Below are 12,855 nucleotides of genomic sequence, written 5' to 3'. Positions count from 1 at the left end.
TAATGCATCAGTATGGCTTTGGGGGTGCCCTTTGAGTGCTTTAGTACCTGTCCTTCAGTGCTTCATACATTTCTAACTCTTTTTTGTGTGGTTAATGCTGAAAGGTCATTGAAGAGCATTAAGAACTTGCAGTGATGCGGGCAGCTGCACTGCAAACCTCCATGCACTGACCTCCATGCACTGCCCTGATACTTTACCATGCTCCCAACTTAATAGTACATGATACATCGGTTTACAAGTCTAGGCTTATTTCAACTGTCCTGAGTGCAGCAATATTGGGGTTCCTTTTTAGGGGTTTTAGTGATGCCATCCGTTTCTTAATGAGAATATAAACCAAGCATGTCCTCTCTCTAGAAATGGCTCATCACTATTGGAAACAATAACAATAAAACTAGGATCCGTATTGTTGTGGATTTATAGACAAAGAACGTTGTAAAGCCTGGACACTACTACTGCTCGAACAAATGACTGAAAGCCCGTAAGCTACCCTTGTGCACATAGTAACTGCTTGCAATTTTTCAAAAAATATCTGGCACAACAGTGGATATCTGCAAAGTGCTTTGGCGAGACTGCTAAAGAAACTAGAACACATTTAAAGCAGAGTAGCTAGGGTTATCACATCAGCCCTGTCCTGCCAGGGATAACCAGCGACCAGTGTGCCCCACAGTCACCCAGGCCTTGCTACAAATGCCCAAGTCCTGGCCCCTTCTACCTGGTGCACAGCTGCCTGCCAAAGAACGCAGGAATCAACCTCCCGGCTGCCTTCATTACAGAAGACACAATTCACGGGTCACTCAGTGGCTGGATGTGTCACTCGCAATGCTAATGTGGGATGGTGGGACTGTTAACAACACCCAAGAGAACCGAGTAACACTCACTAAGTCATTTTGTTTTGCCGTCGACACTTTCAGAAACTTTGGCAAGGAAGTACTCCGTCGAACCCCGCTCCACTAAGTTCTACTGTATACAGTCATTTCGGTAGGCGAATTCAAGCATTACACTTGGCTCCAGGTATTTTGTGTGTTATGATAACTCCGTGTTAGTGAGAAGATGGTTTACTCACTGTACATGAGGGGGGAGGGGGAGAGTTTAAATAACCATAAATCTTTACTGTGTAATGAGAAGGAGTCAGATTTATGTAGATATAACACGACATTCAGAAGAGAGCCCATTACCGTTTAACCTGGCAGCGTGTGGTGTGTTTAGCATCAAAGCACATATAAAGCGTGCCCGGCTGCTGACAGGAGTCGTGTGTATATATATATATATATATACATATAATATAGTGTCAAAGAAGTGGAAAGAGCAGTAAATCTCAAGGGAAAGAAGTGTATTGGCGTGCAGTCATGTGTGTCTTTGATGGTAGGCAAGACGCTGCTAGAGCTTGCTCTTTTCACCTTCAAAATGTGTCGCAGAAGGTTGTCCATTGAGTGACAGTCAGAATACCGTTGTATTAGGAGACCTGCTTCCTGAGGCTGAAGGCTTCGGGCCCGAGAAAAATGGCTTCAAGGCGGATGACGGTGCCAGTCCATTTGGAAAAGGGCAGCTGCAGTTAAACGCTTCTCATCAGAATTGTACTTACTTAGGTGAATGTTCAGTCTGCAAGGTGGAGATCAGATCTCAACAGCCGAACACCCGACACAACCAAGTGATGTCCAGTTCAGTGCAGATCTTTATGAAAGTTAAAGCACTTTTTAATCTCATCTCACATCAAAACCAAATGTATTTAATACACCACAAAGGATGGACTTAAGTTGCACGTTAATAGTGAGGCAGTACACTCCCTACTCATTTCTGTTGCAGTCGCGGTCCAGCTATTACCGTCCGCTCTATTCTTAAGGCAGAGGCACGGAGAAGGCTGAGGTGTGGATTGCCTGGAATGTCTCAAAAAGTAGTGTGGCAACTCAAATTACCTGTGCTGATCAGTTTGCTATCCGAATATTGGCGTGTGGGTGTGGTTGCACTACTGCCCTCACATGATGGACTCCTTTGTTGCAGGTTACTGCAGTGGTTGCTGCGCTCTGTACTATCTTCATGGGCGGTCTTGGGGAGAGACTGTTACTCAGAAGAACAGGTCCTTGGCAGCCATCGCTCTCTGCGGTCGGCTGTAGGCCAACACTGACCTTGTGAGGGCTGTAGCCTCCAGGATGAGTCTTGTGGCTTCGGAGGGAGGTAGGAGATTGTGGCATCATGGCTATTTAGCGGCTTCCTACTGGTGGTGATTTATAGGGCTGACTTTAGTGCTAGTGGCTCCTGGTGCAACTGTCTTTTTTTGGCACCTCCTTCACCTCCGTCTCCATGAACTCCTTCACTACCACTCTCCAACACTGCACTTCATCTCTACAACCTTTCTCTGACATTCATTTAATTTTTTATAGTGCTCCTCATTGTTTACTCGCACTCAATTCTTTGATCTCCATGGTACACGTTCTGTGCAGCAGGCACATTAACCCTTCGCGCTACTTTATGATGAGCCAAAACTGCCATTAGAGACAATTCCAATATCTCTCACTAGTAGGAACATTAATCGCCATAGTTATCTTGACATTATTGTAGTTGACTGAAAACTGCTGGGTGCACAAGGAAGTTCACGAGCTTTTAAACCAAAAGTTAATTGTAAACACAGTGCCTCCCCCACCAAAGTCAGCGCCACATGCGCCTGCCCAAAAGCCAGCCCTGGTGATTTTATCTCCTTTGTCTGCCACAACCGCATCAGTCACTTGGTCCATGGAAGGCAGCTGGGAGACTCAGACTTCATGCTTTGAAACAGTCTTGCTCCAGTACTTCAAGAACTGCCGAGGGAGACTCTGATGGTCCCTTTGCAGCGTGGGTCATACCATGAGCGCTTTATTGGGGTCATCAGCCCCTCCCCCGGGTGCCCCACATGCTGAGAACACACTGAGCATCTCTTGCTGGACAGGCTTTTGTCCTGCAGGACCAGGTACACTGCTTTCCTTTCTCAATGAGCAGGCAGGCTTATAGGTTCTGCAGACAGATCCTCCGTTCTTCCTGATACTGTTTACTTCAAGTGACATTTCTTACCATCCATAATTGTATTGAGCCAGCATTGCAGATATCTGTGAATATTTACCCAAGCAAGTACAATCCTCAATGAAACTGTGTAAATTTAACCAGCAGAATTGACCAATGGACTGGTAAGGTGACCCACCATGAAGTCATTTCCTCAGCTCTGGGAGACAGACACAGCATCTCTTTGAGTATTCTGGGGACTCCCTTCCTTGGTCAAGAAGAACCTGAGATTGGAATAAATATGATTGGTTTGGATACCACTTTCATGTACAAGCCTCCCATTGAGCAAACTCTGAGCAAAATTGTCCAATAGTTCATTCGAAAACTAAAAGCCTGGTTATCGAGGAAGCCATTTCCTCCCTACTTGACAATGGTAATGTGTTCCTCTGCCTACTTATGAATGTTGTGTTCATGCTTCACCTCATATAGATCACTGCTGCCTGTTTGCTGCTTGATAGTAATCACTGCAAGTCTGTCGCTCTTTACCTTTCCAGGGTTCACTTGCTTCTCTAGGATAAAATAATTGGTTGCAGATCTCTATGCACGGTCCACCATGCTGTCCATGCTCAGGGACCATTGTATCTGTAAGGTAGGTTTGTGCGTCATGCCCATACTTGAGCTCTCGGAGCAGTAGCCATCTCCATATTTCCTCATTTCTCTTCCTCCTGGCTTAGTTGACGATCCAGTTCTTAAATGAACACAGTGCGTTGGAAAGTACTCGGTCTCACACTACACCTCACCTGCAATTATATACCTTTTTGTAAACACTTGACACCCACCTGTTTACTTTCTAACTTTTGTTGGTCATAGTGGATAAATCTAGCGCCAGGTCTCCCATGGGTAGCATTTTAGCGGTTCTCACTGGAGCTGCAATGCCAAGCTCTTTTTATTGGTGTACTGTTCTGGTTCGTCTCTACTGTAGTTTGCAATTTACATACAAAATAAAGGAGAATAAAGGCAAACCTTTTTTTTTTTCTTTTCAACGGTCAATAATTTTAACAGCCTTTTTTTTTATTTGTAAGTAAACAGGTTAGGTACACGGCTGGGAACAATGTTGTCCTCCATGTCATGACTTGCATGAGTGAGCAGAAGTCCTGCTATCAAGTATGTGTCAGACGCTCACTGTACACACACTCAACATGCACTTGGGGTGTCAGCACAAGGCTCTGTGTCTCACATAACAGCAGAACTTTACATGAATAGGGTCAGTAGGCTCCACTCTTACTGATGCAGAGAAAACGGTCTGGTCATACTACAAATCATAAAACCTGGTACTCTGCTGCCACCACCACTTTACGTGGTACACCCAGGACTGGGACGGTAGTCCACTGTCTACCATGAGGGCACGTTTGATTCTCCTCTCCAGGTCACAGGACAGGTTTTGGCCCTTGCGTTGTCAGTAACAAGCCAATGCCTCTGAGCACATGCCTGATTACACACTTTTCACACGCATTCATCACACCCTGATTATTTCTTTTTCGTTTTCTTCAACTATCCCAGCGTTTCTTTTTCCACTCCAGCATCTTTATTTACATTACGCGCATACAATCCCCCATCCTTTACACTGGTCTCAGTCCGTTCTCACCACTTTCATACACCACAGCAGTCTTTCTTCATTGTTCATCAAACCCATCGACGTCACTATCTTCTTCAATACTTTAACTTCCGCGTTCGAATCTCAGCAAACATACCTCCCGCGCATCACCGGCTTGACATGGCGATGCAACTGATACTCGGTAAGCGTAAATCTAACCATCTCCCGCACTTCATTAACGTTTAACCCTTTTCTTTGTTTCGTTGACCTTAACTTGTCCAATTTTTATGGTTACCATTCTACGATATACGGGTTTAAGGATACAGGAATTCAATCAATCAATCAATCAATCAATCATAGGCATTTATAAAGCGCGCTACTCACCCGGAGGGTCTCAAGGCGCTAGGGGGGGGGGGGGTCCGCTACTGCTCGAACAACCAGGTCTTGAGCTTCTTCCTGAAGGAGAGGTGGTCTTGGGTCAGGCGTAGGTCGGTCGGGAGGGCGTTCCAAGTCTTGGCGGCCAGGTGGGAGAAGGATCTTCCTCCTGTTGTCGCTCTGTGGATGCGGGGGACGGCTGCGAGGGCGTGACTGGTCGAGCGGAGGTGGCGTTTGGGAGCGTAGAAGTTGAGGCGGCTGTTGAGGTAGGTCGGGCTTTGGTTGTGTAGGGCTTTGTGTGCGTGGGTGAGGAGCCGGAAGGTGATTCTTTTGTTGATCGGGAGCCAGTGCAGGTCTCTCAGGTGTCTGGAGATGTGAGTTCGTCTGGGGACGTCGAGGATGGGTCTCGCCGAGGCGTTCTGGATCCGCTGGAGTCTCTTCTGGAGCTTGGCGGTGGTACCGGCGTAGAGGGCGTTGCCGTAGTCCAATCGACTGGTGACGAGGGCCTGGGTGACCGTCTTCCTGGTCTCGGTGGGGATCCACCGGAAGATCTTACGTAGCATGCGCAGGATGTTGAAACAGGACGAGGAGACGGCGTTGACTTGTCTGGTCATGGAGAGGGAGGAGTCCAGGATGAAGCCCAGGTTGCGTGCGTGGTCTGTCGGTTTGGGTGCGTTGCCCAGGGCGGGGGGCCACCAGGAGTCGTCCCAGGCGGAGGGTGAGGAGCCCAGGATGAGGACTTCCGTCTTGTCTGTGTTCAGTTTCAGGCGGCTGGTCGTCATCCACTCGGCCACGTTTTTCATCCCTTCGTGTAGGTTGGCTCTGGCGGTGGCGGGGTCGTTGGTCAGGGAGAGGATCAGCTGGGTGTCATCGGCGTAGGAGATGATGTTCAGGTTGTGTTGGCGTGCGATGGCCGCGAGGGGGCTCATGTAGACATTGAAGAGGGTGGGGCTGAGCGAGGAGCCCTGAGGGACGCCGCAGATGACTTCCGTGGCTTCTGATCTGAACGGGGGCAGGCGGACTCTCTGTGTCCTTCCGGTGAGGAAGGAGATGATCCAATCCAGTGCCTTCTCCTGGATTCCGACGTTGTTGAGGCGCTGCACTAGGGTGCAGTGGCAGACAGTGTCGAATGCCGCGGAGAGGTCTAGGAGGATGAGGGCCGCTGTTTCTCCGTTGTCCAGCAGGGTTCGGATGTCGTCGGTGGCAGCGATGAGGGCGGTCTCGGTGCTGTGGTTGGCCCGGAAGCCTGACTGGGAAGGGTCGAGGGAACCGGTCGCCTCGAGGAAGGCTGCCAGTTGCTTGTTGATGGTCTTCTCGATGACTTTGGCTGGAAACGGGAGGAGCGAGATGGGGCGGTAGTTCTTGAGTTCGGTGGGGTCCGCCGTTGGTTTCTTTAGTAGAGCGTTGAGTTCGGCGTGCTTCCAGCTCTCAGGGAAGGTGGCGGTGTCGAGGGAGGTGTTGATGATGTCCCGCAGGTGGGGTGCGATGACAGCGTCGGCCTTGTTGAAGATGTGGTGAGGGCAGGGGTCGGTTGGGGATCCGGAGTGGATGGAGTTCATCGTGCTGATGGTGTCTTCGAGGTTGATCGGTGTCCAGGCGTTGAGGGTGGTGGTGGGGGGCGTTGGTTTGGTCGTGGGGAGCGTTGGTTGTGTTCTGAAGCTGTTGTGTATGTCAGCGATCTTGTTGTGGAAGTAGGAGGCGAGGGAGTTGCAGAGGTCTTGTGATGGGGTGATGTCGTTGGTTCCGGCGTTGGGGTTGGAGAGCTCTCTGACGATGTTGAAGAGTTCCTTGCTGTTGTGTGCGTTGTTGTCCAGCCGGTCCTTGAATGCTGTTTTCTTGGTGGCGTGGATCAGTTGATGGTGCATTCGGGTGGCGAGCTTGAGGGTAGTCATGTTGTCCGGCGTTGGGTCTCTTCTCCAGGCTTTCTCGAGGGCTCGGCAGTTCTTCTTGGAGCTCTTGAGTTCGTCGGTGAACCACGGGGCCTTCTTGCTTCCGGGTCTGCTGGGCGGGGTCCTCAGAGGGGCGAGCTCGTCCGCGCAGGTGGAGATCCATTTCGTGAGGTTGTCGGCGGCTTGGCTGGGGTTCGGTGAGCTGGCGGGAGGGTGCTGGCTCAGGGATGCGGCGAGTTGTTCGGCTGTGATCTTGTTCCAGCTTCTTCGTGCAGCCTGTTGCTGGTGGTGGTGGACCGTGGTTCTTTTGAAGGTGAAGTGGATGCAGCTGTGGTCCGTCCAGTGGAGTCCAGTGGCGTGGCTGAAGGAGATGTCTTTGCTGGACGAGAAGACGGCGTCGAGTGTGTGTCCGGCGAGGTGGGTGGGGGTGGTCACCAGCTGCTTGAGTCCGAGGGTGGCGAGGTTGTCAAGCAGGGTGGTGGTGTTGCGGTCGTTGTTGTTCTCCAGGTGGAAGTTGATGTCCCCGAGGAGGATGTAGTCAGCAGAGGGGAGGTCGTGCAGGCTGATGAAGTCGGCGATGTCTTCGCTGAATTGAGTGCGTGGTCCCGGGGGTCGGTAGATCAGGGTGCCTCTGAGGGTGGTCTTGGGGTCGGTGTGGATCTGGAAGTGCAGGTGTTCGGCGGTTGTCAGGGTGTCGTCGGCGTTGGTCGAGATACGGATGGTGTCCCTGTGGATGATGGCGATGCCTCCTCCAGTCTGGTTGTCGCGGTCTCTCCGGATGATCTTGTAGCCCTCTGGGATGGCGATGGCGATGTCGGGCGCTGAGGAGTCGTTCATCCAGGTTTCCGTGAGGAAGGCAACGTCAGGAGCTGTGGTGTCGAGAAGGTTCCAGAGTTGAACGGCGTGTCTGTGGACGGAGCGGGTGTTGAGCAGGATGCACTTGAGGTGGTTGCTGCTGGTGTTCGGCTTGGCGGGTGCTGGTGTGGGGCGGGTCCGGATGCAGGTGAACTTGCAGGTGCGGCAGCTGAAGGGTCCGTGGGTGCGTCTCGGAGTGGCTCGGTAGCACCCGGGGGTTCGGCCGGTGTTGAGTGCGCTGAGGGTGGCGGCATCGTAAGTCCGGCGGGTGGGGTGGCCTCTGCGGGGGCCAGGGGTTCTGGCGCTGGGTGCGGTCCAGGCGCGGACGGGCGCAGACGGGCTTACCTTTGGCGCTCATTCGGTGCTCCCGCTGCGCGCGTCCGCTGCGCGGTCGCTGAGGGGTCGACATTAGAGGGGAGTCGGGAGGGCGGGTCAGCTGGGAGGCGGGGTCGCGTCCACCAATGGACTGGCGAGGGGGCGGGGCCGCGGTCAGGAAGCGGCGGGAAACTGGATCGGGTTGGGCGGGCGGCCCTGCGGCGGCTGGGGCGCCGCTCTCGGAGTCAAGGAGACTGGAGCAGCAAGGGCTCAGGAGCAGGATCGAGGACCAGCGAGGGGGCAACCAGGCCGGAGGCGCAGTGGTCGCTGACCAGGTGCGTGCGGGTTCCCCTTAAGAGGGGAGTCGGGAGGGCGGGTCAGCTGGGAGGAGGGGTCGCGTCCACCAATGGACTGGCGAGGGGGCGGGGCCGCGGTCAGGAAGCGGCGGGAAACTGGATCGGGTTGGGCGGGCGGCCCTGCGGCGGCTGGGGCGCCGCTCTCGGCGTCAAGGAGACTGGAGCAGCAAGGGCTCAGGAGCAGGATCGAGGAGCAGCGAGGGGGCAACCAGGCCGGAGGCGCAGTGGTCGCTGACCAGGTGCGTGCGGGTTCCCCTTAAGAGGGGAGTCGGGAGGGCGGGTCCGCTGGGAGGCGGGGTCGCGTCCATCAATGGACTGGCGAGGGGGCGGGGCCGCGGTCAGGAAGCGGCGGGAAACTGGATCGGGTTGGGCGGACGGCCCTGCTGCGGCTGGTGCGCCGCTCTCGGAGTCAAGGAGACTGGAGCAGCAAGGGTTCAGGAGCAGGATCGAGGAGCAGCGAGGGGGCAACCAGGCCGGAGGCGCAGTGGTCGCTGACCAGGTGCGTGCGGGTTCCCCTTAAGAGGGGAGTCGGGAGGGCGGGTCAGCTGGGAGGCGGGGTCGCGTCCACCAATGGACTGGCGAGGGGGCGGGGCCGCGGTCAGGAAGCGGCGGGAAACTGGATCGGGTTGGGCGGGCGGCCGGCCCTGCGGCGGCTGGGGCGCCGCTCTCGACGTCAAGGAGACTGGAGCAGCAAGGGCTCAGGAGCAGGATCGAGGAGCAGCGAGGGGGCAACCAGGCCGGAGGCGCAGTGGTCGCTGACCAGGTGCGTGCGGGTTCCCCTTAAGAGGGGAGTCGGGAGGGCGGGTCAGCTGGGAGGCGGGGTCGCGTCCACCAATGGACTGGTGAGGGGGCGGGCCCGCGGTCAGGAAGCGGCGGGAAACTGGATCGGGTTGGGCGGGCGGCCCTGCGGCGGCTGGGGCGCCGCTCTCGGCGTCAAGGAGACTGGAGCAGCAAGGACTCAGGAGCAGGATCGAGGAGCAGCGAGGGGGCAACCAGGCCGGAGGCGCAGTGGTCGCTGACCAGGTGCGTGCGGGTTCCCCTTAAGAGGGGAGTCGGGAGGGCGGGTCAGCTGGGAGGCGGGGTCGCGTCCACCAATGGACTGGCGAGGGGGCGGGGCCGCGGTCAGGAAGCGGCGGGAAACTGGATCGGGTTGGGCGGGCGGCCCTGCGGCGGCTGGGGCGCCGCTCTCGGAGTCAAGGAGACTGGAGCAGCAAGGGCTCAGGAGCAGGATCGAGGAGCAGCGAGGGGGCAACCAGGCCGGAGGCGCAGTGGTCGCGTGGTTGTTGTTAATTATACCGCATTTCAACTATAGTTTGCTTTTCCACCGGACGCATTACATTACCATCTTTTGTATCCACACGGGTGTTATCAGCCGCATATCACCGATGTCCTTTAAACATCACTACCACTACCGTTTGTAACCAGCACTTGTTCTAATATTAATGATCCCTCACCCTTTAACAACACCCCACCTCGCCCTTCTCTCCACCGTGTTCTTTTCATTTTTTCTCCCACATCACTGCACATGGGTAATAATCAGTCCTCATATGCCATACTTACCGTTACATTTATCCTTTTTAGATTTCCCCTGATGAAGGCATGAATGCCGAAATGCATTGGGAATACAAAACGCTATCAGTCGTTGAAACGCATATGATTTACAAAATGGATTAATTAAACAATATCCTTAAGCTTTATGGAAAATTCAAATGAACAATAAAGCTTTTTGACAAAAAAAACTCGCAACGATCTTCCTTGCAAATTTGGAAACCTCTTTGAGGACTACAGTCAGTGCCAGGGGGACACACCCCAATGTTTGGGGGTGCTTCTTACAGTTTATATTCACACTCGTTTTCGGAGAGTGATACCCCGGAGCACGACACAACCACTAAATCTCTTGATAAGCCTGTAGGAAGTGCGCGCACTACATCCTTTTTTCTACATGCCTGATTATGCCAGGGCCAAAAAGTCAGGATACCAGTTTTACATACAATTAGGCACTCAGGGCAGGGGAACACACCTGTATACCGTACATGTTATATTCCTGACCTATCAATCCTCGAGCACCCAGAAAGGAGAACTGTCCTGTAGCTCTTGGGGAGGAAGGATTCCCTCTCTAAAGGCTAAGCCCTCTTATTAGTGGATAATTTAGTGCGCAATGTTCTGCTGAGCACTTCCAAGAAAAAGGAAGCATTAGAAATTCCAGAGCTGAAATTCTCTAAGTAAGTGCTAATATATGCTCCTCAAGTGGAAAAAAAGCTGAATCTTGCTCTGACAAGGTATTAAAGGATTCAGAGCACTCATGTTTGTGTGGAAATTCATTTCCTAAGCGTTCCTGCCTGAACTGGTGTGAAAAGGAGACCTTGTGAAGAAGATGACAATATTGACAATGTTCTTGTTGCAGCCTTCAGTTCCCAGTGGTGCTCGCCTCACCAGTGAAGCCCGTCTCCGCAGTGTACGGCTGTTCTGTTGACGACCATCCTGTTGATAACTGCCCTACCGAGGACCATGAAGACCACGTTAACAATGTTTAGCTAGTTAATGGTGACTCCACCAACAGCAGCCACAGTTTCACTGTCCAGTCACACTCAGCCTGCAGTGACACTGTCCACAACTGCATACCAAAGATATCAACATTTCACCTTCACAGGAGGTTCCAATTTCAATGTTGTGACTTCATATTTTACCACTGAAAGTTCCCACTCAGTTTCCAGTCAATTGTCTGGACTCTGAAGTGGAAGTGAACATGAATAACCAGGAGTAAGCATGGGACACATCGCACAGTACAACCCAACTGAATGTATGATATGTTTTGGACTAGGAACTCCACTGGGGAGGAAAATAGAGTAGCACCCTATGGTGGAGACTTAGGAAGGGCTTTTGAGGAGCAGCAAGCATATGGTGACCAACACCTGTGAGATCCCCTTATGATGTGATGTTCCCTAACACTCTGCAGCAGATGGAAGCAAATGCTGGTTCTTCAGTTGCAACCCTATAACACAGTTTCCCAGTAGGGTGCCTATGTCTCCTGTTCCTCAGCAACATCCTCTGTCTACAGCCCAGCCACCAGTGCACTGTGCGCCCTCAGTAACTTCAACAGCATTCATTGCCACAGTAGATTTCACCTCCCCCTGCATATTCTTCATTTCCACAAGGGCACCCAGCATCTCCCATGCATGAGGACTAGGGTGAAGAACAATACCAGCAGCAGAATAGCAACCAGGGTGGATAATCCAGAAGAAGGGGATAAGAGAATTCCTGAAGCGGATCATGATGATGACAATCATCAGAAGATGCTGAATGGAGATATTGAATTCATCCCCGAATTGGAGAAAAGACACCTCTACAGCCCGAGTTACTGCCAAATGATATGCTTCCTCTAAGACGTCAAAGAACAGCATAATTAATGCAACCATGGACATTACAAATGCAGGCTTCCAATGAAAGAGATCGGAGAAAAAACACTTATTTAGCATTATTTTACAATTCTGTGTTCTGAAGGACATTTACATGTTTTAACTTTTTTGCTCCTTTCGCTGCCTTACTGACATGGTTGCCAATGTTTATATAGTTAGTTTAGTTTTCACAGGAAGAGTGTTTTTTTTTCCACTAATAACTTTAGCACTGTTTGAAGAATCTTCACAAAACTTCCCTCCACAAAAAGTTCACCCCCCTCTGCTTCTTCCTGAAAAGCTTTGTGTTGATCCATCAAGATCGGGCAAAGACATAGGAGTGACCCAAAACGTAGTTTTTCTATAGAAATTGCCAGTGGAAATTTTATGAAGTGATACTGAAAAAATTCCTTAAATTAATTACACCAAATTTGGCAAAACGTTAGACCTTTACCCAGAAAGTCGTGTGAGGAAATGTGGTGTATTATATGGGGAGGTTGTGCGACCTCACTGTGTAATACACTTACCAACCCTTTTAGGACCAGTAGGTTTTGTTTGTCAAACACTGAGCTCAATCCTGGCTAGCTGTGGCTCTGAGCAGTGAGAATTACACAAAAGAATAAGTGTAAAGCATTTATACAGCACCAAAACAATTGCAGAAGAAATACACAAGACACTAAGGTAATCAGACCAATTTATAAAAATAGACTGTATTTTTGTGGACTGTTAGACACCAAAACTTAAAAGATCCACTTGAGGTTTCTGGAGGTATAGCAGTCACAGGAAAATCCTACTTGGACGGTAACTCACCTTCTGGGCAACCAAACTGCACTCCGATTACTCTCCCGGGCCGGCAGACTCGGCGGCAACTGTGAGCGTTGGTTCCTAGTCCTTGGTGTTGTACGGCAATGAGGAGTGGCAATGAGAAGATCTGGGCTACCAACTCGTCCCAGCAGGCTTCTTCAGCTGTTGTTGCCCTGTGCTGCTAACAGGTGGCCAGCCAACTGACCCTTGGAGTCTCTTGCTACGGCTGGGCTCGGGAAACAACTTCTCTATGAGCAGGGCAAAGCAGGTGCAGTCCCTTCTCCTTTGCTAGCCACCAGGTTCAG

At 51.9% G+C, this 12,855-nt stretch overlaps 1 protein-coding gene across 4 annotated transcripts in view; it reads left to right on the top strand.

Moving 5' to 3' along the window:
- BCAS3 (BCAS3 microtubule associated cell migration factor) overlaps positions 1-12,855 on the top strand; it is a 3,636,180-nt gene that overhangs the window by 1,612,903 nt on the left and 2,010,422 nt on the right. The gene's annotated exons all lie outside the window — the stretch shown is intronic.

This window comes from Triturus cristatus, chromosome 3_2 (assembly GCF_964204655.1).
Source record: "Triturus cristatus chromosome 3_2, aTriCri1.1, whole genome shotgun sequence".
Taxonomy (NCBI): Eukaryota; Metazoa; Chordata; class Amphibia; order Caudata; family Salamandridae; genus Triturus; species Triturus cristatus.
The sequence above is the reverse complement of the archived record's forward strand: the minus strand, read 5'-3'. Positions and strand labels throughout refer to the sequence as shown.